This window comes from Salvelinus fontinalis, chromosome 36, assembly GCF_029448725.1.
Source record: "Salvelinus fontinalis isolate EN_2023a chromosome 36, ASM2944872v1, whole genome shotgun sequence".
In the NCBI taxonomy this organism is placed as follows: Eukaryota; Metazoa; Chordata; class Actinopteri; order Salmoniformes; family Salmonidae; genus Salvelinus; species Salvelinus fontinalis.
In genome coordinates this window covers 10,352,089-10,379,331 of record NC_074700.1, presented here as the reverse complement: position 1 = coordinate 10,379,331, position 27,243 = coordinate 10,352,089, and the positions used below count along the sequence as shown (strand labels likewise).

Genomic DNA, 27,243 nt, shown 5'->3' with positions numbered 1-27,243 from the left:
TAATATTACTACACAGATCATACACATAATGTAAGCTAGCGAGCCAGCCAGCTAATGTTAGCTAACAGTACACTTTAACTTGAAATGAAAATGACTTTCTGACAAAATCAGAAATGTGTAATATTTGAAAATGTAGCTAGCTAGACTATCTTACCCGTGTACATGGATGGACGCTTCTCCCTCTCTGTCACAGATGCCATGGTTGCCCTTAATTTGAATATGTAATCCGGAGACTAGAGGTCGACCGATTATGATTTGTCAACGCCGATACCGATTATTGGAGGATCAAAAAAAGCCGATACCGATTAATCGGCCGATTTTATTTATTTATTTGTAATAAGGACAATTACAACAATACTGAATGAACACTTATTTTAACTTAATATAGTACATGAATAAAATCAATTTAGCCTCAAATAAATAATGAAACCCAAAAAACACATCAGACCACAACATTCCTTAAAAACAAATTCTGATTTTGGTTTCAATTTGGTTTAAATAATGCAAAAACAAAGTGTTGGAGAAGAAAGCAAAAGTGCAATATGTGCCATGTAAGAAAGCTAACGTTTAAGTTCCTTGCTCAGAACATGAGAACATATGAAAGCTGGTGGAGTCTTCAATATTCCTAGGTAAGAAGTTTTAGGTTGTAGTTATTATAGGAATTATAGGACTATTTCTCTCTATACCATTTGTATTTCATTAACCTTTGCCTATTGGATGTTCTTATAGGCACTTTAGTATTGCCAGTGTAACAGTATAGCTTCCATCCCTCTCCTCGCTCCTACCTGGGCTCGAACAAGGAACACAACGACAACAGCCACCCTCGAAGCAGCGTTACCCATGCAGAGGAAGGGGAATAACTACTCCAAGTCTCAGAGCGAGTGACGTTTGAAACGCTATTAGCGCGCACCCCGCTAACAACCTAGCCATTTCACATCGGTTACACCAGCCTAATCTCGGGAGTTGATAGGCTTGAAGCACAGCGAAGAGCTTCTGGCAAAACGCAGGAAAGTGCTGTTTGAATAAATGCTTATGAGCCTGCTGCTGCCTACCACCGCTCGGTCAGACTTCTCTATCAAATCATAGACTTAGTTATAACATAATAACACACGGAAATACGAGCCTTAGGTCATTAATATGGTCGAATCCGGAAACGATCATCTCGAAAACAAGACGTTTATTCTTTTCGTGAAATACGGAACCGCGCCGTATTTTATCTAACGGGTGGCATCCATAAGTCTAAATATTCCTGTTACATTGCACAACCTTCAATGTTATGTCATAATTACGTAAAATTCTGGCAAATTAGGTGGCCCAAAGTTTTGCATATACACTGACTCTGCGTGCAATGAACGCAAGAGAAGTGACACAATTTCACGTGGTTAATATTGCCTGCTAACCTGGATTTCTTTTAGCTAAATATGCAGGTTCAAAAATATATACTTCTGTGTATTGATTTTAAGAAAGGCATTGATGTTTATGGTTAGGTACACATTGGAGCAACGATACGCACCGCATCGATTATATGCAACGCAGGACACGCTCGATAAACTAGTAATATGATCAACCATGTGTAGTTAACTAGAAATTATGATTGATTGATTGTTTTTTATAAGATAAGTTTAATGCTAGCTAGCAACTTACCTTGGCTTCTACTGCATTCTCATAACTTGCAGGCTCCTCGTGGAGTGCAATGTAATCAGGTGGTTAGAGCGTTGGACTAGTTAACTGTAAGGTTGCAAGATTGAATCCCCCGAGCTGACATGGTAAAAATCTGTAGTTCTGCCCCTGAACAAGGCAGTTAAGCCACCGTTCCTAGGCCGTCATTGAAAATTAAAGTTCTTAACTGACTTGCCTAGTTAAAAAAAATATTAAATAAAGGTATAAAAAAAAATATGTATACCGATTTTTGATTGTTATGAAAACTTGAAATCGGCCCTAATTAATCGGCCATTCCGATTAATCGGTCGACCTCTTCCGGAGACAGGTGTTTTCTCTATCTACTTAGCTATCATACTCTAATTCCACTGATTTCCAAACTCAGTCCTCCAGAAAGTGGAGAGCAACACCTATTTAGTTTACAACGTGATATCCTTAGAAAAAAAGCCACGTTAGACAGGATTACCTACTACACATACTACACCTCAAATAGAAGCGAGCTACATGGCAGACCAATCCAAACTCAGCCAATCATGGCTTCCGGGAAGGTTGCTGACTTTTTCTGTGGCTAAACCAACTAGGCTCGTAATTTAACAACTTTATTTGTATTTACAGATGGCATACAAGTTTGTTACTAAGGCACATGAAAGTTCACATGTTCTACAAGGTATTTCTGCAAAATAAATTATAAAAAGAATGTTTACGTTCAAACGGCTCTCCTGTGAAGTAGTGACGCGCAACATATGCCTAGTTTCCTGAAACTCATCACATGTATCAAAATGTGATTTTTCTGGACATTCCGTGAGGTTAGCAGTAGTGAGGTTAACTAAGGGCCAATGAATCTTCCATGGGTATGATGCAACAACACTCAGTTTGCATTGCAAGAATGTTTTCATTATCAACAATGTTGACATTTTGAAACAGTCAGTGTAGGATTTTTAAAAAAATAAAAAAAAAAGTTTTACCCCTTTTTCTCCCCAGTTGGTAGTAGTTAACACTGCAACTCCCGTACAGACTCGGGAGAGGCGAAGGTCGAGAGCCATGCTTCCTCTGAAACATAACCTAACCAAGCCGCGCTGCTTCTTGACACAACGCACATCCAACCTGGAAGCCAGCCACACCAATGTGTCAGAGGAAACACCATACACCTAGTGACCTGGTCAGCGTGCACTGCACCAAGCCTGCCACAGGAGTCGCTAGTGCGCAATGAGACAAGGATATCCCTGCCGGCCAAACACTCCCTAACCCGGACGACACTGGGCCAATTGTGCGTCGCCCCATGAGCATCCCGGTCGCGGCCGGCTGTGGCAGCGCCTGGGCTTTAGACCACTGCGCCACCCGGGAGGTAGTCAGTGTAGGATTTATCGCAGTGTATGAAGAATGTAGTTTCCCCATCCCGCGAAAACTACCAGATACTAGTTTAGAATACATTTGATTGAATACTGTTATCAAAAGGTGGAGGGTTGGGGTCTTGTTAGCGCTATATATCAAGTTGGCAGTTGTTAGAGGGAGATGAGGTTACCGTATTTATGAGAAGTTACACTCTCTTTTCCCAGGAGTGATGGCAAAGATCACATGACTGTACCTGGCGAATGACGGGCTGTGCTATATAAATCATCTGTCCCAAGATTACACATTCTCTAAACTGCTGAACTTGAAGAATCAATGAAAGGCCCATGTCACTGTCTCACCCTGACCCATTTTCATATAGAAGCCATACATTATTGATCAAGAATCAATGGATAAATTCAGTATAAAAAGTTCACTAATGCTTCAAAAACATGAATTTCAATATTTTCTAAGCACATTTCTATGTATTCATAGTTGGGCAAATTATATTTTTCTCAAATGAGGGGTGGAAATTTGCTCTTGGCCATTCAACTCCAACTTTAATTTAGGTTTGAAAAGATTTCTTTTGGAGACTTTGTTAGGCTAATGTACATTTTTGAAGGGGGAAAGGAGAGACTAGCGCTGGCTTTACTTTGATGAGGTGTTAGTATCTAATATCAAGAGCAGATAAGACCCTTATTAGCCCAAGTCTTCTTGTTAGAGAGAGGGGCTTATCACACAGAGGAGAAGACGAAAGCAAGATGTGGAAGTAATATGACTGGCTTTGGATTTGCTGCATGTCCTAAAGCTTTATGGTTGAGGTCAACTTCATTTTGAGATTTCGATAGGGGGAAAGCTTGCAAGACGACCCACACTGACGCTGTTTCAAAGATCTAATTCAGGCCCCAACTTTCATCAACTTTCACAACATCCAATCCATACACCATTTTAACTGGTGCCCAACAGCTCAATTAGTAGACATTTTCAGTAGCCAAGTGCCCTCGGTTTGTTTGTTACAGACTATAGTGTCTGTGGTTGAATCGAGTGTTTATAAGGTTAAGGTTCAGATTTTGTTTTTAAGGAATGTTGTGGTCTGATGTGTTTGTTGGGTTTTAATATCAGCACAGATACAACCAAAGCTTTCTTGGAATTAAATATCCTAAAAATAGCTGTGGAGGATCATTGCAATATTTCCATGGTGTCCTCAATGCATACCAAGAAACACTGATTATTTAAAAAAATTGTCACGTCCTGACCTTAGAGAGCCTTTTTATGTCTCTATTTGGTTTGGTCAGGGTGTGATTTGGGGTGGGCATTCTATGTTTTTGTTTTCTATGATTTTGTATTTCTATGTTTTGGCCGGGTATGGCTCTCAATCAGGGACAGTTGTCTATCGTTGTCTCTGATTGGGAACCATACTTAGGTAGCCCTTTTCACTCCTTTCAGTGTGGGAAGTTAACTTTGTTTGTGGCACATAGCCTTAAGCTTCACGGTCGTTTAAGTATTGTTTATTGTTTTTGTCGGCGTCATCAACTAATAAAAAGGAATATGTACGCTCACCACGCTGCACTTTGGTCTACTTCCTTTGACGGCCGTGACAAAAATGTTGAAAAGATCATAAAATATGAATTTCCTTCTCACACATAACAGTTTGAAGTTGTGAATGCTCAATATGTTAGGTTAACTCAATCTCATGTAAAATGTATGAAGTAGTGATATATAAATATGCACAATGTGGATCAGGGAACTGTACTGCTCAAGGCTAAGGCTTGAAATAGACTGGATGGCATTTGCCTTATTTGGCATCATCAGTCTTAACATGTTAGGGCCAGATTTTCAAAGTGTTTGCACATGCACAAAGTTAAAACCATACTAACTCGTTTTTTTTTAGCTGCACCTTTTTTCTAAACATCAATTTGACCTTTTGTTTGCCCTTTTGTACATTTTTGTATATTTCACTTCCTCTTGAAACTATCTGGTGTAGTAAGACAGGTGAAAATAAACACACACCCACGCGCGCACACACACGCACACACACTGCAAAAACACGACACACATTGTTTAATGAAAACTGACCATTCACTAGTCATTCACTAATAAATACTCTTATTGGGACTATCAAAAAGCACCAAGTAAGCACACTGGTAGAACACCAGCAATCAATGCTTTAAGACAAAGAAGAATGAGCACAGAGCTTGATAAATGTTGAGCCATTGACATATCGATTGAGTCAGTACACAAACACTCACCCTAAACAAGTCAGAAAACACCCTGGGCGCCAGCACTATACGTCCTATCGATTTCTGTTCAGGCTCAACATAGATTATGCTGCACTTAGACCTTTAATTCCCTCTCTCAAAGTCATTACACAGGCAAATGTTTAATTAAGCAATCACTGTGGTGTAATCTCAATTATTCCAGTATCTGAATGTGGGCCAAACTGGCACCCTCCTGCCTGTCCCTTTCCTTTCGTGGAAAATAGGGGAGGTATTAGTTAGCTATAGCCAATAATGTAGCGCTAGAGAACAGTGGGAGAAATGCCCACCACCAAGTATGACACCTGTAAAAGGCATAAGGGAGGTATCACCTTTTTGTTGGATTTTTTTTTGCACTTTGCACTTTGCCTTACATTACTTGTATACCTATGCAACTAAACAGTAATAACAGGTAGGTATAACAGCAACATGAGGCTAAGTGTTCACTTATTTTTAAATTGGGTAAAGATAGACTGGCAAAGATATTTCAAAAGTCCACTATTGAACCTCACACAAAGGTACCTCACCGCATCCACGCTGACAATCCAACAACTGTGCCACATAGGCTAAAATAGATCTGAAATCCGCACCGTTCCCAGAATGGTCCACTAATTAAAAGCCTGCTTCAAGGATTTTCAGCAGATTCAGGCAGGTGTTCATGGTTGACCTATTTTTCAGCCAAAGGAAGACCGTTTTTAGGGGCAAGGATCGAGACAGATGTTTCTGAAAAAGTGTTGAGCTCTTGTTCACCCCTCCACGCCTCCATGCACAAGGGCTACAATTCATTATGTCTGTTTTTTGTGGATGATTTGGCATTCCAAACTGTCCTCAACTGGACACACCGTGGAATTATTCCTCGCCCTAAATTGTCTGTCAGATAGTGGAAGACAGCTTGTCACATATAATATGGGTGTCATGACTGCTAGTGGTGGACAAGTGCCTATAAATGGCCACTGTTGCTCATCTCAAAGTTAAGTGCATGAGGGTGTAATTTCAAATTACAGTGATCTTTCTTTATTCATATCAAAAGTGAGGTCAGTACTTTCTGAAGCCAATGGCAATACATTCAATAGGCAAATGTGTGCAACTTCTATGATCTATTACTGTTCAACGTAGTCAGCAGTGGTGGACTTAGGTATAGGTGACATGGGCAGCACGAGGGAGCGGCACGAGGCGCCCGCTCAATTTTTTGGGGGTTATGGTAACATTTGCGCGATCCGTTTTCTACCACTCATTTGCACGTCACGTCAATGATATCATGTCACCGTGTGGGACTGTGGGTCAATTAACCTTGTCATAGTGGGTGCCCCGATTCTAGTTTGTGAGCTAGGCAGGCTACTGCCTGGGAAGGTCTCCCACTCAGAAGTACGATATGGGGAGGGGGCGGTGGTAGGTTGACCTCAGGTCTCCCCACTGGAAGCCCGAGGTAGGGGGAGCGGGGGAATCTATAAAATAGCGCATCTCTAACTTTGTAAAGTACTAATGCAGTTAGTAAAATCAGTCACACTACGAAATGCTACCAAATAAAACACAATTAATTCATAATACTGTGAATATATAGTTTCACAGACATATCGTTGCATTTTTTTCTTGTTTGTGATAAATCGTTAAGAATAATATAAAACCAGTCTGCACACCACCAAGGTGAATTGGTTTAGTCTTGACTCTTGGTTGACAGTGTTGGGGGATGGGTAATGTAGTCTTGACTCTTGGTCAACAGTGTTAGGGGATGGGTAATGTAGGCTTGACTCTTGGTCAACCGTGTTGGGGGATGGGTAATGTAGTCTTGACTCTTGGTCAACAGTGTTGAGGGATGGGTAATGTATTGATGCTCAAGCGCCAAATCAACACAAGTTTGTTTCTATTTGTCTTTGTTACTTCTTTTTGATATTCATGAGTCTTATTTTTATATTTATATAGTTTTAAATGTCATGATTATTTTGTGTTGTTCCAAATGTCTGAATAAAAATTACAGTTAGTGCAGAATGTTTTTCTTTTTTTGTTGGTGGTGGTGGTGGGCTGAAGGGGGAGTTCGCCCAGGGTGCCATACACGCTAGATGTCACCGCTCTTCTCGGAATGCATGGATCAAAACGCAGCGTGGTAAGTGTTCATGATGTTTTATTAATCGAAAACCACTCGAACAAAATAACAAAGAGAAAAAAAACGAAAACAGTTCTGTCAGGTGCAGACACTAAACAGAAAATAACTACCCACAAAACCCCAACGGAAAAGGACAACTTATATATGATCCCCAATCAGAGACAACGATAGACAGCTGCCTCTGATTGGGAACCACACAAACATAGAAATAAAGAAACTAGAATGCCCACCCTAGTCACACCCTGGCCTAACCAAAATAGAGAATAAAAGCCTCTCTATGGCGTGACAGTACCCCCCCCCCCCCAAAGGTGCGGACTCCGCCCGCAAAACCTGATTCTAAAGGGGAGGGTCCGGGTGGGCATCTCTTACGGCGGCGGCTCCGGTGCGGGACGTAGACTCCCCTCCGCTCGCAGATCCCTCCGCTTTGGTGGCAGCCCTGGTGCATGAACCTTCACTGGAGGAACCGGGCCGCAGATCATCGCCGGAGGAACCAGACCACCGATCATCGCCGGAGGCTCCGGACTGGGAACCGTTGCTGGAGACTCCGGACTGGGGACCGTCGCTGGAGGCTCCGGACTGGGGACCGTTGCTGGAGGCTTAGTACGTGGCGCCGGAACAGGTCTCACCGGACTGAGGAAACGTACTGGCAGCCTAGTGAGTGGAGCTACCACAACACATCCTGGCTGGATACTCACTTTAGCTCGGTGAGTGTGGAGAGCTGGCACAGGACACACTGGGCTATGATGGCGCTTTGGAGGCATAGTGCGTAGAGCCGGCGCAGGACACACTGGACCGTGGAGGCGCACCGAAGGTCTGTAGCGCAGCGCTGACACAACTCGTCCTGGCTGAATACCCCCTGTAGCACGGCAAGTGCGGGGAGCTGGAACAGGCCGCACTGGGCTGTGCTGGCGAACTGGGGACACCGTGCGTAGAGCTGGCGCAGGATAACCTGGGCCGAAGAGACACACCGGAGACCAGGAACGCTGAGCCGGCACAATCCGTCCTGGCTGAATGCCCACTCTAGTACGGCCACTGCGTGGAGTTGGAACAGAGCGCACCGGGCTGTGGATGCGCACTGAAGGCACTGTGCGCAGAACCGGATAGCATGGTGCTTGACCCAGTCACTCGCTCCCCACAGTAAGCACGGGGAGTTGGCTCAGGTCTGAACCCTGACTCTGCCAATCTCCCGGTATCCCCCCCAATTTTTTTTGGGGGGGGGGGGCTGCCTCTCGTTCCTGCCTCGCTGCTCCAACTCCTCGTAAAGTCGCCGTTTCGCCTTTGCTGCTTCAAACTCCTCCTTCGGACGGCGATACTCCCCGACCTGCGTCCAGGGTCCTTTTCCGTCCAGGATCTCCTCCCATGTCCACTCGTCCCTTTTTCCACGCTGCTTGGTCCTTTGGTGGTGGGTAGTTCTGTCACGGCTCTTGTCGGAATGCATGGACCAAAACACAGCGTGGTAAGTGTTCATGATGTTTTATTAATCAAAAAGCACTCTAACAAAATAACAAAGAGAAAATACCGAAAACAGTTCTGTCTGGTGGAGACACTAAACAGAAAATAACTACCCACAAAATCCCAATGGAAAAGGACAACTTATATATGATCCCCAATCAGAGACAACGATAGACAGCTGCCTCTGATTGGGAACCACACAAACATAGAAATAAAGAAACTAGAATGCCCACCCTAGTCACACCCTGGCCTAACCAAAATAGAGAATAAAAGCCTCTCTATGGCCAGGGCGTGACACTAGAACCGCCACTGGTAGTGAGAGTATATCTGAATACGTTTGAGACACTTAGTGTACAATTCTTTCAGAGGCAGAACGTGAATCAAATCCAGAATATACTCACATATGATATGCTTCAAAATCCTCCACATTATCAGAATCTGAGTAGATTATACCCTTTACGTATTAGTTCACATTTATCTCTCAGAATAACAGAACAAAAAAGTCAGAATTTCTTTAGTTCCAAGTTCCAAAAAGTGACAAAAACAATTAAGCAGTATGCTAATCAGGATTGAATTCAGAGTTGGTTGTTTGTTCTTTGTCATTGTGTTCGAAATCAGGAATATAAATCAGAATGAGAATCAGAAGACAAAGCCGACTATTACACAGATAACATTGGAAATCATTTGTCAATTCACAATGCAACGAGTCAAATACAGCTAGGCGATATCTAAATGAGGAAAGAGTATTCCTACAGCAGATAAACAAAGGCAATTATAATCGTGTCCTGTTCAGAATATTTGGGCGAGCAATAAAAAAAATGACGATTCTGCGGCAGAAGATAATTAACTTTTGACACTTTTCTGTGGGAACGAGCCAAAAAATATGTTTCTGTCAGGGTTGGGGGGTGGTGATGGGGGGGGGGGGGGGGTGGAGGAGTGAAGACACCCAGTGGTGGCAAGGCAATCGTATTATCAGAGTTGCTGAAGTAGAACTCAACAGATATAATTATCATGGATGATTCAACTTATATGGTAATTACGGTATTAGAATAAATGGTAACATGGCAGCAAGTGACCTAAAAAAAAGAAATCTGCTAGCAGAACAAAGATAAGTGTGATTTGTATTATAATAAAAAAAATTAAAACGTCAGTTTCTAATCTTTGCCACCTCTCTGTAGAGAGGCTGTGGCTTCAGATGAGCAGCAATCATAACACATTGGCAACCCTCCCCTATTCACATCTCTTGCGTAATCCCAATGTTCGCTGGAGTCTGAGATACCGCTTATCAGTCATTTGAAGTTTTGAGTTGCAAACATTTAAGTCATTTTCTGATGCCGGGCATGCTCGCTTGTCAGGGGGATGTTCCAGTTTAGAACACTGCATAGGAATAAAGCATGTGGCACTGAGATATTTTTAATATGAATGCCGGCTTACGTTTGCAATTCTGTATGACATAAGTGGGGCTGTTGTGACCGTGTTACCGCCTCACCGGCAGTCATTAGTCATGACCGCATTGAAATTCCACGTGACCGTTGAATCAATGTAATCTCTTTTTATGCACTCTGCACATGTTTTGGTAGCAATTTGAAATGATTTATACTTTTACTTTTGAAGTATATTTTTGCAATTACATTGACTTTTGATACTTAACTGTATTTAAAACCAAATACTTTTAGACTTTTATTCAAGTAATATTTACTGGGTGACTTTCACTTTTACTTGAGTCATTTTCTATTAAGCTATCTTTACATTTACTCAAGTATGACAATTGGGTACTTTTTACACCACTGTGTAAAACATGGTTGTTGTGGATGTTGTTTCAAAGCCTAACACAATGAAAAGGACATTGCTTTCTAAGGTGATGATTAATTCAAAACACCCATACACATATAAGAGCTTATGCATATGCATAAGGAGCCCCCCACCAAAAATAAATAAATTCATAAAAATACAACTGAATTAATAGTATGACTGTGACGTTATACATATAACATATAACAAAACTGATTTAAGATGTATTTCGTATATAATTGGTCTAGCCTACACAAATTAGAGTAATTACCATAGAGTGTGGACTGTATTATCATGCATGCTGGATGGACTGGTTACCTTATGCTACACTACAAAATGTATATCCATGTGTCTGGGAGAGAACGTATAGCCCTAGGCGATGCTGTTGGCTCATTGATTGTGCAGGGCGGCTTACAGTTAGCCTGCAATTAGTGAATTTGTATTTGATTTTTTATATTTTCATAATGAATTGGGTGACACATTACCTTTAACCATACAGAATATCTCACCACCATGCGTTTCCATCTCCTCCTCTTTCTCCTTTACTCCTTTCCCGAGCACGCAGACGGACTGTCGAGTTTAGTGAAAGATGTTTAATTGCTATCGATGTTCCCGAACACATTTCACTTGGTTTCCCAAATTAAGCCCTGGGTAGCTGCAGGAACAAGGTTGGAGAGCCCATGGCACACAGAGTTTGGGCAGTGAGACCATGCTCCTCAAACAGACGTTGACGCGTGAAGTGAATAAGTGTTCTTTATATGTATTTCTCAGCTGCTCATATTAAGCACATGCTCCGCTATAAAAACAGAAGTAGCCAACAAAACGGACTGGTGGGAATGAGCACGACATCCATTCACTATTCGAGTGCATACAGATGTCTTTTTCCCCCTGCCCCTTGTTCCTGCCCATTTGATAATGGTCCATTCTAAATCAAAACTAATTTGAAATATTAGTAAAGACAAGATTAAATTGAGAATAGTCTGATGGGTGAACGTATGATCACTCGATGAGACATCAGCTGTGCATCCTGAGGCAAAGGAACAGAGAGCAAGCTTTTTTTGCTACTTTCTCAAATCATCAATAGCCTATAGTCACACCATGCAGCCCATATGTGTTCTGATTTCTAACACATTCTAAGGTTTGTATCATTCACAGCCACTTTTGCATGGCAATAACCAGCTGCCCTAAGCATAAGCATTATAAACTCAGCAAAAAAAGAAACGTCCTCTCACTGTCAACTGCGTTTATTTTCAGCAAACTTAACATGTTTAAATATTTGTATGAACATAACAAGATTCAAAAACGCACACATAAACTGAACAAGTTCCACAGACATGTGACTAACAGAAACAGAATAATGTGTCCCTGAACAAAGGGGGGGTAGTAACAGTCATTATATGGTGTGGCCACCAGCTGTATTAAGTACTGCAGTGCATCTCCTCCTCATGGACTGCACCGGATTTGTCAGTTCTTGCTGTGAGATGTTACCCCACTCTTCCACCAAGGCACCTGCAAGTTCCCAGACATTTCTCCGATCCAACATGTCCCAGACGTGCTCAATGGGATTGAGATCCGGGCTCTTTGTAGGCCATGGCAGAACACTGGCATTCCTGTCTTGCAGGAAATCACACACAGAACGAGCAGTATGGCTGGTGGCATTGTCATGCTGGTAGGTCATGTCAGGATGAGCCTGCAGGAAGGATATCACATGAGGGAGAAGGATGTCTTCCCTGTAACACACAGCGTTGAGATTGCCTGCAATGACAACAAGCTCAGTCCGATGATGCTTTGACACACCGCCCCAGACCATGACGGACCCTCCACCTCCAAATCGATCCCGCTCCAGAGTACAGGCCTCAGTGTAACGCTCATTCCTTCGACGATAAACGCAAATCCGACAATCACCCCTGGTGAGACAAAACCGCAACTCGTCAGTAAAGAGCACTTTTTGGCAGTCCTGTCTGGTCCAGCGACGGTGGGTTTGTGACCTTAGGCGACGTTGTTGCCGGTGATGTCTGGTGAGGACCTGCCTTACAACAGGCCTACAAGCCCTCAATCCAGCCTCTCTCAGCCTATTGCGGACAGTCTAAGCACTGATGTAGGGATTGTGCGTTCCTGGTGTAACTCGGGCAGTTGTTGTTGCCATCCTGTACCTGTCCCGCAGGTGTGATGTTCAGATGTACCGATCCTGTGCAGGTGTTGTTACACGTGGTCTGCCACTGCAAGTATGATCAGCTGTCCTTCCTGTCTCCCTGTAGCGCTGCATTGCAATTTTTTCCCTAGCCACATCTGCAGTCCTCATGCCTCCCTGCAACATGCCTCTAGCATGTTCAGGAACCCTGGGCATCTTTTTTTGTGTGTTTTTCAGAGTCAGTAGAAAGGCCTCTTTAGTGTCCTACGTTTTCATAACTGTGACCTTAATTGCCTACTGTCTGTAAGCTGTTAGTGTCTTAACGACCGTTCCACAGGTGCATGTTCATTACTTGTTTATGGTTCATAGAACAAGCATGGGAAACAGTGTTTAAAACCTTTACAATGAAGACAGGGTTCTGAAAAAGGGACGTTTACTTTTTTGCTGAGTTTATAAGTTATAGTTGGTCCATATTAGTTCGTATTGCTAATGTATTACTAGTATCACATACTGTATACTACTATTTAATCTAATTCTAAACGTATTTCAGAAAATCAAGCTCTAAACCATGAATTTCTATGAAATAATTCCTTGGCCTAAAGAAAGACAAATAGCGAACACTCAAGATAAATATTTATAGAATTTCACAGAATAGCTGTTTGGAGAGGAGATCATTTTGAACTTTGACCTTATCAAGCCTTCAACATACAGACGTTAATCAAAGTCAACACGCAATCTTGCTTTGATAAGCTGCCAGCAATAATTCTCCCATTGAATGCACTTACATTTGCAAGGGGTTCGCGCAGGTGCACTGAAGAAGAGCTGATTGCGTGTGGTGATCCTACTGATTACATTTTACATTTAAAACACATTTGTCATTAGAGGATTCAGTGGTGGCTGATGTGGCGGTAAGCTGAGATGTACAAATAAGAAGCTGTTATATATGCACGCTGTCACGTTTCCTCAGTCTTAGTTATATTTCACGTTAACATTTCAAAGTCATCAGCATTGTGGAAAATGTCTATCACTATACTGTATCCAGCGGTGGACTGGCCATCTGGCATTTCAGGAAAAACACGGGCGTTTGTTATAAATGCCAGGGATGATTTTTGGTCCTAGTCTGCCTGAGGCTGCGGACTCTGATTCTACAATGACTTCCTCTTCCTGGTAATATAATATTTGATATTCTAAATACAAAGACATGCATGCTGTTATATCATGGCTGACAATGATAGGTCCACACCAGCCTTCATTATGCACCTGTTTGTGTGTTAGGCTGGCAGCTTCCCTCTGAACGGCTTGTCAATGTTAAATGAAACAATCATCGACTGTAGCAGGGGGAGTTCAGCATTCTAACCATGCCGCCCTGCCCCCTGTACTGCGAGCAGAAATACCAATGATCAAACTCAGAGTGGATTTCTCCTCTAGTACAAAAAATGCATATGAATGAATGTGTAACAGTATTGGAATGATTGTGGCATGTACTTTTCCATAGAAATTCACCATGATCTGCTAGTATATATTACAGACATTCTAAGAATAGAGAACCCAGTTTATGATATCTTCAGATCATATGTTATACTATTTCATCAACGTGCATCTAAGACACAATGAGGTTCCTTTATACTGTTTAATTCTACATTAATGTGGGTAAGGGATGATTATCACTCTTTTCAATGGTATAAATTATAATACACTCCGGTGGGTCTATTGTGTCAGAATATTTCATTATAAAAATGTGCCAGTCAACTGACAGTAGGGGTAAAGATAATAAATACATTTAAAAAAAAAAAAATGGATTTGTGACCAGTACATATCCAGCTGCTCAGAAATGATCTCAACCAAGCTGCGTGGAAATGGACTCAATGAGCATCGCCTTTATCAGCCATTCTACAATCCATGTGTTCCAGCACAAATGTAATCCACACTGTGTTGCGTGTGTGGTAGCGCTTATACCACACAGTGTGTTAGTGTCTACAGTGGAAGCTCTTGGCAGTAGTGGACTTAGTGGGCGATGTGTAAATTGACATGTTATAAGGCCTGTTAAAGTGACACTAGTCTCCCCCAGGGCTGGTTGAGATCTTAGCCTTTGTGTTGATGGAAGCAGTAGCTGACAGCCCTCAGATGCTCGTCCCCTCCCAGAGAGGAAATAGCTTTCAAAGAGGAGAGGGGGAGGAAACACTAACTGTTGCGTTCCTTGAAACGGGCCCCTCTCTTCCTATCTCACAGTATCACATTCTTCCTAGAAAACGCAATGGGGATATGGATCGTCAACACTCACGACTGTATCAATTACAGATGTTGAGAGCAATGGGAAAGATCCATAGTGGTTCACCAAGAAAGACATTTAGCATTTTGCTGTGAGACCTAAATCAAAAACAGGAGGTGCTCTCATTTAAGTGATGCTAACTGATAAAAATGTGGCTTCTGTGGGGTCAAGTTGTACTGTATATTAGGATTTTTGCTGAAAATTACATACATTTGGGGTGAAAGATTTCTGGTAAAAATACCACACTCTTTCAATGTGTCACTCTATTTCCTTCAGTATTATGCATGGAAAATATTAATTATTCAAATATTAATAGTAATCAAGGAGTAAATTATCATAAAATTGCTTCATGATTAAATCATATCACGGGGCAATAGCCATTGACATTGATATAAACATTATGATTTCATGAGGGTTAAGAGTATCATTGATTTTTTTTATAAACACACTACCCTCTTAGCCATCGTCATTCAGTTCATTAACCATTTTGCCGTGTAATTGGAGTGGCCACAAAATCAAGGCCACAGAGAGAGTGACAAGGGACTGATGCATGTGTCATGCAACATCTTTCAAATGGACCATTTAAAATATCATTAATTCATCCAGTGTTTCCCAACTCCTGTCCTCGAGTACCCCCAACAGTACAAACTCCACATGACCTAAAGTATGTGGACACCTGATTGTCGAACATCTCATTCCAAAATCATGGGCATTAATATGGATTTGGTCCTCCCTTTGCTGCTATAACAGCCTCCACTCTTCTGGGAAGGCTTTCCACTAGATGTTGGAACATTGCTGCAGGGACTTGCTGGAAGCAAGCCACGAGAGCATTAGTGAGGTCGGGCACTGGTGTTGGGCAATTAGGCCTGGCTCGCAGTCGGCGTTCCAATTCATCCCAAAAGTGTTCGATGGGGTTGAAGTCAGGGCTCTGTGAAGGACAGTCAATTTCTTCCATATTCATCTCGACAAACCATTTCTGTATGTACTTTGCTTAGTGCACGGGGGCATTGTCATGCTGAAACAGGAAAGGGCCTTCCCCAAACTGTTGCCACAAAGTTGGAAGCACAGAATCATCTAGAATGTCATTGTATGCTGTAGTGTTAAGATTTCCCTTCACTGGAACTAATGGGCCTAGCCCGAACCATGAAAAACAGCCCCAGACCATTATTCGTCCTCCACCAAACTTTACAGTTGGGACTAAGCATTGGTGCAGGTAGCTTCCTGGCAACCGCCAAACCCAGATTTGTCCGTCGGACTGCCAGATGGTGAAGCGTGATTCATCACTGCTTCAGAATGCAATGACGGTGAGCTTTACACCACTCCAGCCGATGCTTGGCATTGCGCATGGAAACTCATTTCATGAAGCGCCCGACGAACAGTTATTGTGCTGACTTGCATCCAGAAGCAGTTTGGAACTCAGTCGTGAATGTTGCAACCAAGGACAGACAGTTTTTACAGGCTTCAGCACTCAGCGGTCCCGTTTTGTGAGCTTGTGTGGCCTACCACTTTGCGGCTGAGCCTTTGTTGCTCTTAGATGTTTCCACTTCACAATAACAGCACTTATAATTGACCGGGGAAGCTCTAGCAGGGCAGATATTTGATCAACTGATTTATTGGAAAGGCGGCATCCTATGATGGTGCCACGTTGAGATTCAGTGAGCTCTTCAATAAGGCCATTCTACTGACAATGTTTGTCTATGGAGATTGCATGGCTGTGTGCTCGATTTTATACAGCTGTCAGCAACGGGTGTGGCTGAAATAGCTGAATCCACTAATTTGAAGCGGTGTCCACATACTTTTGTAGATATAGTGCATGTTTGTTGTGGCCCAGGACAAGCACCTGATTCTACTTTTCAACTAATCATCAAGCCCTTGACAAGTTGAATCAGGTGTTTTTGTCCGGGGCTACAACAAAAATGCGTGCTTTTGGGGGTACTCGAGGACCGGAGTTGGGAAACACTGTCCTTATCCATACAAATGACCATGGACTCAATAGCCATACACATCAGAGTATGACACTGTTAGGTGCGAACGTTAGTATCAGCCTCCAATTCCACATAGAATTTTCACATGGGGCCACTTAGCCCGACACATGAACAATTGGAATCCAGATTACGTCTTAGTGTCGTTGCAAACGACCTTTCGGGGGTAGAGAAAGGAGGAGGGGCACTATAATAAATATATAGAAAATGCCCATATTTCATCGTAATGTTCCTTTGATGTGACGTGAAAATAAGCCCATTTGCTACAATGTGTCAATTACAGTGTGTGAGCGTATAAAAAGCACCGTGCCACATGGATTGGCTGCGGAGGGGTCATTCTTCAGAGGCGGATTGTGGGGAGCAAGCACAGTCGGCTAGCATTTAGATGCAGAAAGATTTGAGGGAGCGAAATTGATCAAAACGAGGCTATGGGGTTGCGGCGTGTGTATGTGCCCACACCAGAGTGTATCGTGTGTGGGGAGATGGTTGAATAGATGAATGTTGATGCCCTTCATGAAATACACATTCGGAGGCTGATTATATTGTGCTTTGCCTGTCACGCTGCATAAATAGTGTAGGGGCCAATTGCGGAGCCCAGCGAAAGGGACCATTAGGATGCCTCTGTGCAGTGGTGTTATGAAATGAGATGAAACAGAAAGACTTATATTAGATTACATATCCATACAGATAGACTTACATTAGATTACATAGCCATGCAGATAGGCTTACATTAGAAGAGATAGCCATACAGATAGATTTGCATTAGACTATATAGCCATAAGATATACTTACATTAGATTACATTGCCAAACAGATATATTTACATTAGATTATATAGCCATACAGATATACTTACATTATATTATATAGCCATACAGATAGATTTACAGTACATGAAATTAGTCATACATATATATTTACGTTAGATTATACAGCCATACAGATATGTTTACATTAGATTATATAGCCATACAGATATATTTACATTCGATTATACAGCCATACAGAAAGATTTACATTAGATTATATGGCCATACTGATAGACTTACATTAGATTATTTATCCATACAGAAATACTTGCAGTATATTAGATTATATAGCCAAACAGAAAGATGTATATTCGATTATATAGCCATATAGAAAGCGGGGGGGAAATGTATGGAAAAGAGCAGGAACATCAGCTGATATCTTTCATAAATATTTTGTTTACTATGTGCATGGGAAATGTTTAAATCTAGAGCCTTCCAAAGCTGATGAAGAAGTTGGAAACAAACAAATATCATGCGTGTTGCATAGTTCACACCACTGAACACGTACTATTCTGCTATTGGATAGTTTAAGGAGCAAATCACTCCAATATCAATCAACCAAGACATTCCAATATATAGGATATCCATTGAATAAATAACACAATTCTTCACATTATTGACATCCATTCATCTATTCTTCTTCTTGAGATTCCTGGTGTCCTGCACTTGAGGACCCTCTAATTCAAGCATACCATGATTAATACACACAGGACTGTTGTCAAATAACATCCACCTTGGAGAAGTTGTTTGTGCTACCAATGTAGGTCATTGCTGAGGTTTCATCAGCAGTACATGCATGGCACTAACATACCGTACTTTTGTCAGAGACAGCTTCATTGCATAGTTCATTTGTAGATGTATTGGGTTACTTACTATGTTTATGTGTCATAGAATGTGCCTGTACTTTAGGTCATTGACGTGTCTGTCAATATGTAGTCAAAATTAATAAGATGAGTCTCAATGTTAACTCATAAGCCAGTGAGTAAAAATGAAACATTCAGGATTTGTCAAGAGTAAGGCTTCACATATAATTGCTAATTATAAGGTCTAAGGAAATCAAATGTGTTTGGAACTTTGCAACAAGAATCAATTTGGCTGGCAGGCAGGCAGGCAACTATATCAAATGAGTGTTACTTTATCATAGTTTGGAAATTGAATGGGAGTTTCAATGCAATGGGATTTTTCTTCATAGAAATTAGAATTGACCTTCTTTCTCTCAATTTGCAGTATAAATAGCAACCTATGATATTATCCTTCAGCCAGTTAATATTCTCATTCAAATAACATGTCATTACTATAACAACATACAACCACTACACTCAAAACTCACTTCCACTTTTCAGAATCAGACAGGTGAGTGCACACATGGATATTTTTTTAAATAAGGCATTGCATTAATATGACAAGTTAAATTGAGTCTGTTTTGTACTGTATTGTTTGGGCTGTCAGAATGAGTTTTCACATCTCAGTATACATAGCAAGTTGCACTGTGACGCAGTGCAGACGTGTGTCAATGTCCACAGTCCTCCTTGTGTACAGTAGATAGACAACTATAACAGAATCCAACCCACAGTCTTTTATATGAACTGCCAGACAGAAACATACAGACCTATAAAGCACGGAGGCCTACCTTGAGGTTGAAGGTGTGAAAGTCATGGAACATTCTCTCTCCTGAGACCTGTGTGACAATGAAGAAGATGAGACGTCAGTCATGATTAAGGACGCCCGCAATTACAGAGCAGCCCCAGTGACAGTGATCGATCAACGAGGAACTCCTCTTAATGAAGACTAAAGCACCGGGGGGCTCCAGGGACCAAACAGGAAAATGTAACTAAGACTACGGTATGCAGTTCCAGATGCTTCAATCAGCTTGTGATAGCATGTTTATAGTGTGTTAGTTAATAGCACCTGTGATGCTGACATATTAAATGCACATCATTAATTGCAGTTACTAAAGCCAGTTCTCAAGAGATAGTCAATCAACACACCCTGATAATCTTATCAAACCAGGGGGACACAATACCAAGTCCAAACCTGAACAATGCATCGTCATAGTCATGGTAAAACGTTGAATAGATGAAACAGAGTTCATGAAGGGAACACCCTTTCTGTTGCATTGAGTTGTCTGAAGGGCAGAGGACAAGAATAATATTCCACTCCAAACAGCAACAACAACCTATTCATGGTATCGGTATGCCCAGGCCAACACTAGCAGGTAACCTTGAAGGTGGACAACAATAGACAGAATTCATTGAGTTTGATTGAGTTTTTGTTTTATTTGTGTTAAAAGACTGTCTGAACCCAAGGGCCACTCAAACAGAACTGAATCAGTTTGACTGTGAAGTACAACTTTGTTTTCTACCTCATTGTTAAACTCTAGAGAGAGAGAGAAAATTCAGGCCCTGGAGGCGGATGCATGGGATGCCGATGTGTTAAAATTCAGCAGGTGATTCATCCCCGTAATACACGAAAAACCTGGATCGCGACGGGCTCTGACTAACCATAGGGAGGTACACATTTGCTTTTGGTTCTATTTCCATTATGTATAAGGGGTAGAGTAAGGCCGTTGCCAAAAACAGACGGGCCCTTTGAGGGAAAACATCGGACCGGAGCTCCAAGAAACAGAAGTGAATAAAACAAACGACCTCCGAGAATACGGAGGAGGGAAAAAACATCTTTGAGATATGGGATAAATCATTTCATGTGTCACAGGGCGATAGATGGAATAGACTGCAGAATGAATTGGGAGGTACAGTTGGGAAAATGTAGATCTATGGACGCTGTTGTTGGCATTCCCTTCCTGGGCCACAAACTCAAGTGGCGATGCCATTTCATTTGGTGATTTTTGGAGCAAAACTTTTTTTTTTGTGTGTGTGGGAACCAATGAGCAGCTTTACGGTTACGTCAATTTGGAATGGTAAGCAATTACAGTGATTAATATGAAATGTAAAATATAGATGCTTGGCCTGTCTACCTCAAATATATACTGTTTTATACTGTTTATACTGTAAATGTTGAACATCTATACATCAGTAGAGGATCCTCAGAGGAGGTAGGGGAGGACCATCCTCCTCAGTGAATTTCATAAAAATGTAAAGTGCAACATTAAAAAAGTTAATAATTTTTTTAAACAACTATACTAAATATATCCACATCACCAAATCATTGATTAAAATACACTGCTTTGCAATAAAGCTCTACAGTAGCCTCAAATCAAATCACATCAAATTGTATTGGTCACATACTGTCACGCCCTGGTCTTAGTATTATTTGTTTTATTTATTATTTTAGTTAGGTCAGGGTGTGACATGGGGTATGTGTGTATTTTGGGGTATTATATGGTAGAGGGGGTGTTTGGTGTAGTTTATGGTTTGGTGTTGAGTGTATGTGTCTAGCTGTGTCTATGTTGGGTGTAGTTCTAGGAAAGTCTATGGTGGCCGGAATGGGTTCTCAATTAGAGACAGCTGATTTCGGTTGTCTCTAATTGGGAGCCATATTTAAGGCTGCCATAGGCTTTAGCTGTTTGTGGGTCATTGTTTGTGTATATGTATAGTTCAACGTAAGTAGTTTGTGTGTGCACTTACGTTTGAAGTTTTCACGATCGTTTGTTGTTTTTTCGTTATTGTTGTAATAGTGTGTCGTGTTCATCTTCGTCGTTATTAAAAAGAAGATGTATCCAAATCATGTTGCGCCTTGGTCCTCTCGTTCATGTCAACACGATCGTGACAGAATGACCCACCTTTATACGACCAAGCAACATGACCAGCGGCAACAGGAGCAATGCAAGGATTCATGGACATGGGAGGAAATTTTAGACCGGGAGGTACCAGGAGGATATAACCGCCCCAAAGCTGAGCTGGAGGCAGCGAAAGCAGAGAGGCGCCGATATGAGGAGCTAGCTAGGAGGCAGGAAAAGGAACCTACAAAGGTTCTGGGCTACACTACGTGGGATGAGATCGACAGGTGGGCGATCAACCCAGGGAGAGTGCCGGAGCCCGCCTGGGATTCTCTGGCGCAGTGCGAGGAGGGATACCGGCGAATGGAGGCAGCACGACGAAGCGGTAGGAAGCCTGTGGGAAAACCCCAAAAATTTCTTGGGAAGGGGCTTAAAGGGAGAGTGGCGAAGTCAGGTAGGAAACCTGCGCCTACTCCCTGTAATTACCGTGGAGAGCGAGAGTACGGGCAGACACCGTGTTACGCAGTAGAGCGCACGGTGTCTCCTGTACGTGTGCATAGCCCGGTGCGGGTTATTCCACCTCCCCGCACTGGCAGGGCTAGATTGAGTATTGAGCCGGATGTCATGAAGCCGGTCCTACATATCTGGCCACCAGTGCGTCTCCTCGGGCCGGTTTACATGGCACCAGCCTTACGCATGGTGTCCCCGGTTCGCCTACATAGCCCGGTGCGGGTTATTCCACCTCCCCGCACTGGTCGGGCAACGGGGAGCATTCAACCAGGTAAGGTTGGTCAGGCTCAATGCTCAAGGGAGCCAATACGCCTGCACGGTCCGGTATTTCCGGCGCCACCTCCCCGCCCCAGTTCAGTGCCACCAGTGCCTACACCACGTAACAGGCTTCCAGTGTGTCTCCAGAGCCCTGTTCCTCCTCCACGCACTCGTCCTATGGTGCGTGTCTCCAGCCCGGTATCACCAATTCCGGCACCACGCACTAAGCCTCTTGTGCGTCTCCAGAGTCCTGTGCATCCTGTTGCTGCTCCCCGCATTAGCCCTGAGATGCGTGTCCCCAGTCCGGTACCACCAGTTCCGGCCCCACGCACTAGGCCTAATGTGCGTCCCCAGGGTCCAGTATGCCCTGTTCCTTCTCCCCGCACTAGCCTGAAAGTGCGTGCCTTTAGCCCGGTGCCACCAGTCCCGGCACCACGCACCAGGCCTACAGTGCGCCTCAGCCGGCAGGAGTCTGCCGTCTGCACAGCGATGCCTGAACTGCCCGTCTGCCAAGCGCCATCTGAGCCATCCGTCTCCCCAGCGCCATCTGAGCCATCCGTCTCCCCAGCGCCATCTGAGCCATCCGTCTCCCCAGCGCCATCTGAGCCATCCGTCTGCAATGAGCCTGCAAAGCCGCCCGTCTGCCATGAGCCTGCAAAGCCGCCCGTCTGCCATGAGCCTACTGAGCCGTCCGCCAGACAGGAGCCGCTAGAGCCGCCAGCCAGACAGGAGCCGCTAGAGCCGTACGTCAGACAGGATCTGCCAGAGCCGCCAACCAGACAGGATCTGCCAGAGCCGCCAACCAGACAGGATCTGCCAGAACCGCCAACCAGACAGGATCTGCCAGAGCCGCCAATCAGACAGGATCTGCCAGAGCCGCCAGCCAGCCATGAGCAGCCAGATCCGTCAGCCAGCCATGAGCAGCCAGATCCGTCAGCCAGCCATGAGCAGCCAGATCCGTCAGCCAGCCATGAGCAGCCAGATCCGTCAGCCAGCCATGAGCAGCCAGGTCCGTCAGCCAGCCATGAGCAGCCAGGTCCGTCAGCCAGCCATGAGCAGCCAGATCCGTCAGCCAGCCATGAGCAGCCAGATCCGTCAGCCAGCCATGAGCAGCCAGATCCGTCAGCCAGCCATGAGCAGCCAGATCCGTCAGCCAGCCATGAGCAGCCAGATCCGTCAGCCAGCCATGAGCAGCCAGATCCGTCAGCCAGCCATGAGCAGCCAGATCCGTCAGCCAGCCATGAGCAGCCAGATCTGTCAGCCAGCCATGAGCCGTCCAGCCAGGATCTGCCCATTATCCTGGTGTTGCCCCTTATCCTGGTGCTGCCCCTTATCCTGGTGCTGCCCCTTATCCTGGTGCTGCCCCTTATCCTGGTGCTGCCCCTTATCCTGGTGCTGCCCCTTATCCTGGTGCTGCCCCTTATCCTGGTGCTGCCCCTTATCCTGGTGCTGCCCCTTATCCTGGTGCTGCCCCTTATCCCGGTGCTGGCCCTTATCCCGGTGCTGCCCTTTATCCCGGTGCTGCCCCTTATGACTATGGTGGGGTGGGGACCACGACCAGTGCCGGAGCCGCCGCCGTGGAAGGAAGCCCACCCAGACCCTCCCCTAGACTATGTGTTGGTGCGTCCGGAGTTCGCGCCTTAAGGGGGGGGTTATGTCACGCCCTGGTCTTAGTATTATTTGTTTTATTTATTATTTTAGTTAGGTCAGGGTGTGACATGGGGTATGTGTGTATTTTGGGGTATTATATGGTAGAGGGGGTGTTTGGTGTAGTTTATGGTTTGGTGTTGAGTGTATGTGTCTAGCTGTGTCTATGTTGGGTGTAGTTCTAGGAAAGTCTATGGTGGCCGGAATGGGTTCTCAATTAGAGACAGCTGATTTCGGTTGTCTCTAATTGGGAGCCATATTTAAGGCTGCCATAGGCTTTAGCTGTTTGTGGGTCATTGTTTGTGTATATGTATAGTTCAACGTAAGTAGTTTGTGTGTGCACTTACGTTTGAGGTTTTCACGATCGTTTGTTGTTTTTTCGTTATTGTTGTAATAGTGTGTCGTGTTCATCTTCGTCGTTATTAAAAAGAAGATGTATCCAAATCATGTTGCGCCTTGGTCCTCTCGTTCATGTCAACACGATCGTGACACATACACATGGTTAGCAGATGTTAATCCGAGTGTAACGAAATGCTTGTGCTTCTAGTTCTGACAGTGCAGTAATATCTAACAAGTAATCTAACAATGTCACAACTACCTAATACACACAAATGTAAAGGGATGGAATAAGAATATGTACATATAAATATATGGATGAGCGATGGCCGAGCGGCATAGGCAAGATGCAATACATGGTATAAAATACGGTATCTACATATGAGATGAGTAATGTAAGATATGTAAACATTATTAAAGTGGCATTTTTTAAAGTGACTAGTGATCCATTTATTAAAGTGGCTAATGATTTGAGTCTGTATGTAGGCAGCAGCCTCTCTGTGTTAGTGATGGCTGTTTAACAGTCTGATGGCCTTGAGATAGAAGCTCTTTTTCAGTCTCTCAGTCCCAGCTTTGATGCGCCTGTACTGAACTCGCCTCCTGGATGATAGTGGGGTGAACAGGCAGTGGCTCAGGTGGTTGTTGTCCTTGATGATCTTTTTGGCCTTCCTGTGACATCGGGTGCTGTACTGTAGGTGTCCTGGAGGGCAGGTAGTTTACCCCCGGTGATCCGTTGTGCAGACCGCACCACTCTCTGGAGAGCCTTGCGGTTGTGGGCGGTGTAGTTGCCGTACCAGGCGGTGATACAGCCCGACAGGATGCTCTCAATTGTGCATCTGTAAAAGTTTGTGGGGGTAAAGCCACATTTATTCAGCCTTCTTAGGTTGAAGAGGCGCTGTTCTGCCTTCTTCGCCACACTGTCTGTGTGGGTGAACCATTTCAGTTTGTCCGTGATGTGTACGCCGAGGAACTTAAAACTTTCCACCTTCTCCACTATTGTCCCGTCGATGTGGATAGGGGGGGTGCTCCCTCTGCTGTTTCCTGAAGTCCACAATCATCTCCTTTGTTTTGTTGAAGTTGAGTGAGAGGTTGTTTTCCTGACACCACACTCAGAGTGCCCTCACCTCCTCCCTGTAGGCTGTCTTGTCGTTGTTGGTAATCAAGCCCACTACTGTTGTGTCGTCTGCAAACTTGATGATTGAGTTGGAGGAGTGCATTGCTGTGCAGTCATGGATGAAAAGGGAGTACAGGAGGGTGCTGAGAAAGCACCCTTGTGGGGCCCCAGTGTTGAGGATCAGCGAAGTGGATATGTTGTTTCCTACCATCACCACCTGGGGGCGGCCAATCAGAAACAAAGTGAGAGCTATGGCTATCCAACACTGGAACTCTTCCAAGTCAAGGTAAGCTTTAGGTTTTATACATTTATTGCCACCGGAGGCCCGCTGGTGTAACTGCTAAACTGCTTGCTGACTGTCCACTGTACTGCATGATTGAGTGGGTTTACTAACGTGTTAGTTATTGTAGCTATGTTGACTATGACGTTACTAACATCGTCAGCTAATATGGTGACATTGTTGTAGGCTGTGTAGTGGTTAGCTGTTATTATATGAAAGTTTGTCTTGGAAAGGTTGTATTGCCTTGTCACAGACAGCTGATGTGTTGTGCACAGTCCACAAGGGAAGGGAAAAGGTGAGAGGAGGAGAGCGCACAGATGCGAGAAGAAATTATACAACGAGTAAAATGTTTATGCTGTTTGTATGTGACTGCTATGAAAGTGAACTGTGTTTGCATATGATCAGGGGTGTATTCATTCCACTGATTATGCTGAAAAACATTTTAAACAGAAGGAAACGAGTCTTCAACTGTTGGACTAATGATCACACCAGACCAGCTAGATGCAGGCAAGAGTGTGCAAGGCGGTATTGAGTGTGTCACTCTCTGTCACCTTGGGTGTGTTCTTATATTCACTCTGGAGAGCCAGTGTGCTCAGAGCGCACTTTGGACGTTCTGGCCGAGGAGTAGGGTTGATCCGAGTGTTCTGACCTCACAACGGTAGTCAAGCACCCAAGCTAACTGGCTAAAGTTGGCTAGCTAGCGAGCTACTTCCAGACACAAATGAGAGAACACTTCACTCTGACCATTTTACTCACCTTTGCAGAGCTGGTTAGGCTGTTTTCAACTGTGCTGCTGGCAACAATTTAATGAATAAAAAAATTGCCAAAGTTTCCTGACACCGGTCATATTCAATGGGTCATATTCAATAAATGAATCAGTTATTCTGCGCTTTGGTACACAGACACAAGTGCTCTGAATTCAGAGTAGATAGCCAGAGTGAATTGACAAACGCACCCCTTGATTACTCAAATGTTTCTCTCGACCTATGCACCTACCTACATTGTAAACTACCATTCATAGGTTAGGTTGTAGCAACCTCATGATGGGTATAGGGAAAATTAGACTATCATGTAGTAGCCTAAACCTGCCAATGTTACATTGAACTGGGTGAATGGAACATGAATGACAGTCATTCAATACGTTGTAACAGAAATTATAATCCTCCCTCATCTTAAACGTCACCGACCGCCACTGGTATACATAATTCATCATACAAATCACCTAGTTCTTACTTGTGCACTCACCTAATGGTAAATATAATGTATCACAGTGCAGCTTTGAAGAATCTCAAACATCCTTCCACTGGCAGAGATCAACTGAACTGCTACCCTACATTCAATAGAAAGTAATTACTCATATGAAGAGGAGTTTACTCCATCAACTTCTCTCTTTTGTCAGGTACAGAATCCTATAACTTCCAGTGGAAAAGCACAGTGATGGTGTGTGCTGTACGTACTATACTGTAACCACACTAAGCTGCCCTGTTCAAACGTGATGCCCTCCAATGCAATCTCCCTCCCCGTCCGAACATCAAGATTACAGGGCTTAAGGTAATGGAAGTGGGAGAATCAAACATCCAGTGGGGAAGAACTGCACGCTCGTACAGGCTGGGTGTCTCAGCGAGCACACACTGTATGGGGTAC

General features: G+C 43.7%; 1 protein-coding gene across 50 annotated transcripts in view; it reads right to left on the bottom strand.

The window, feature by feature from the left end:
- The window catches only part of LOC129835195 (receptor-type tyrosine-protein phosphatase delta-like), a 678,254-nt gene that overhangs the window by 325,147 nt on the left and 325,864 nt on the right, over window positions 1-27,243 (bottom strand). For 48 of the 50 annotated variants that reach the window (XM_055900635.1, XM_055900636.1, XM_055900634.1 and 45 more), the window contains exon 8: window positions 19,409-19,456. The exons of 1 other annotated variant lie outside the window; for it this stretch is intronic. The gene's annotated coding sequence lies outside the window, so the exon portion shown is untranslated. Of the gene's footprint in view, window positions 1-19,387; window positions 19,457-27,243 lie in introns of all 50 variants that reach the window. One more of the 50 variants, XM_055900637.1, reaches the window with a different exon arrangement.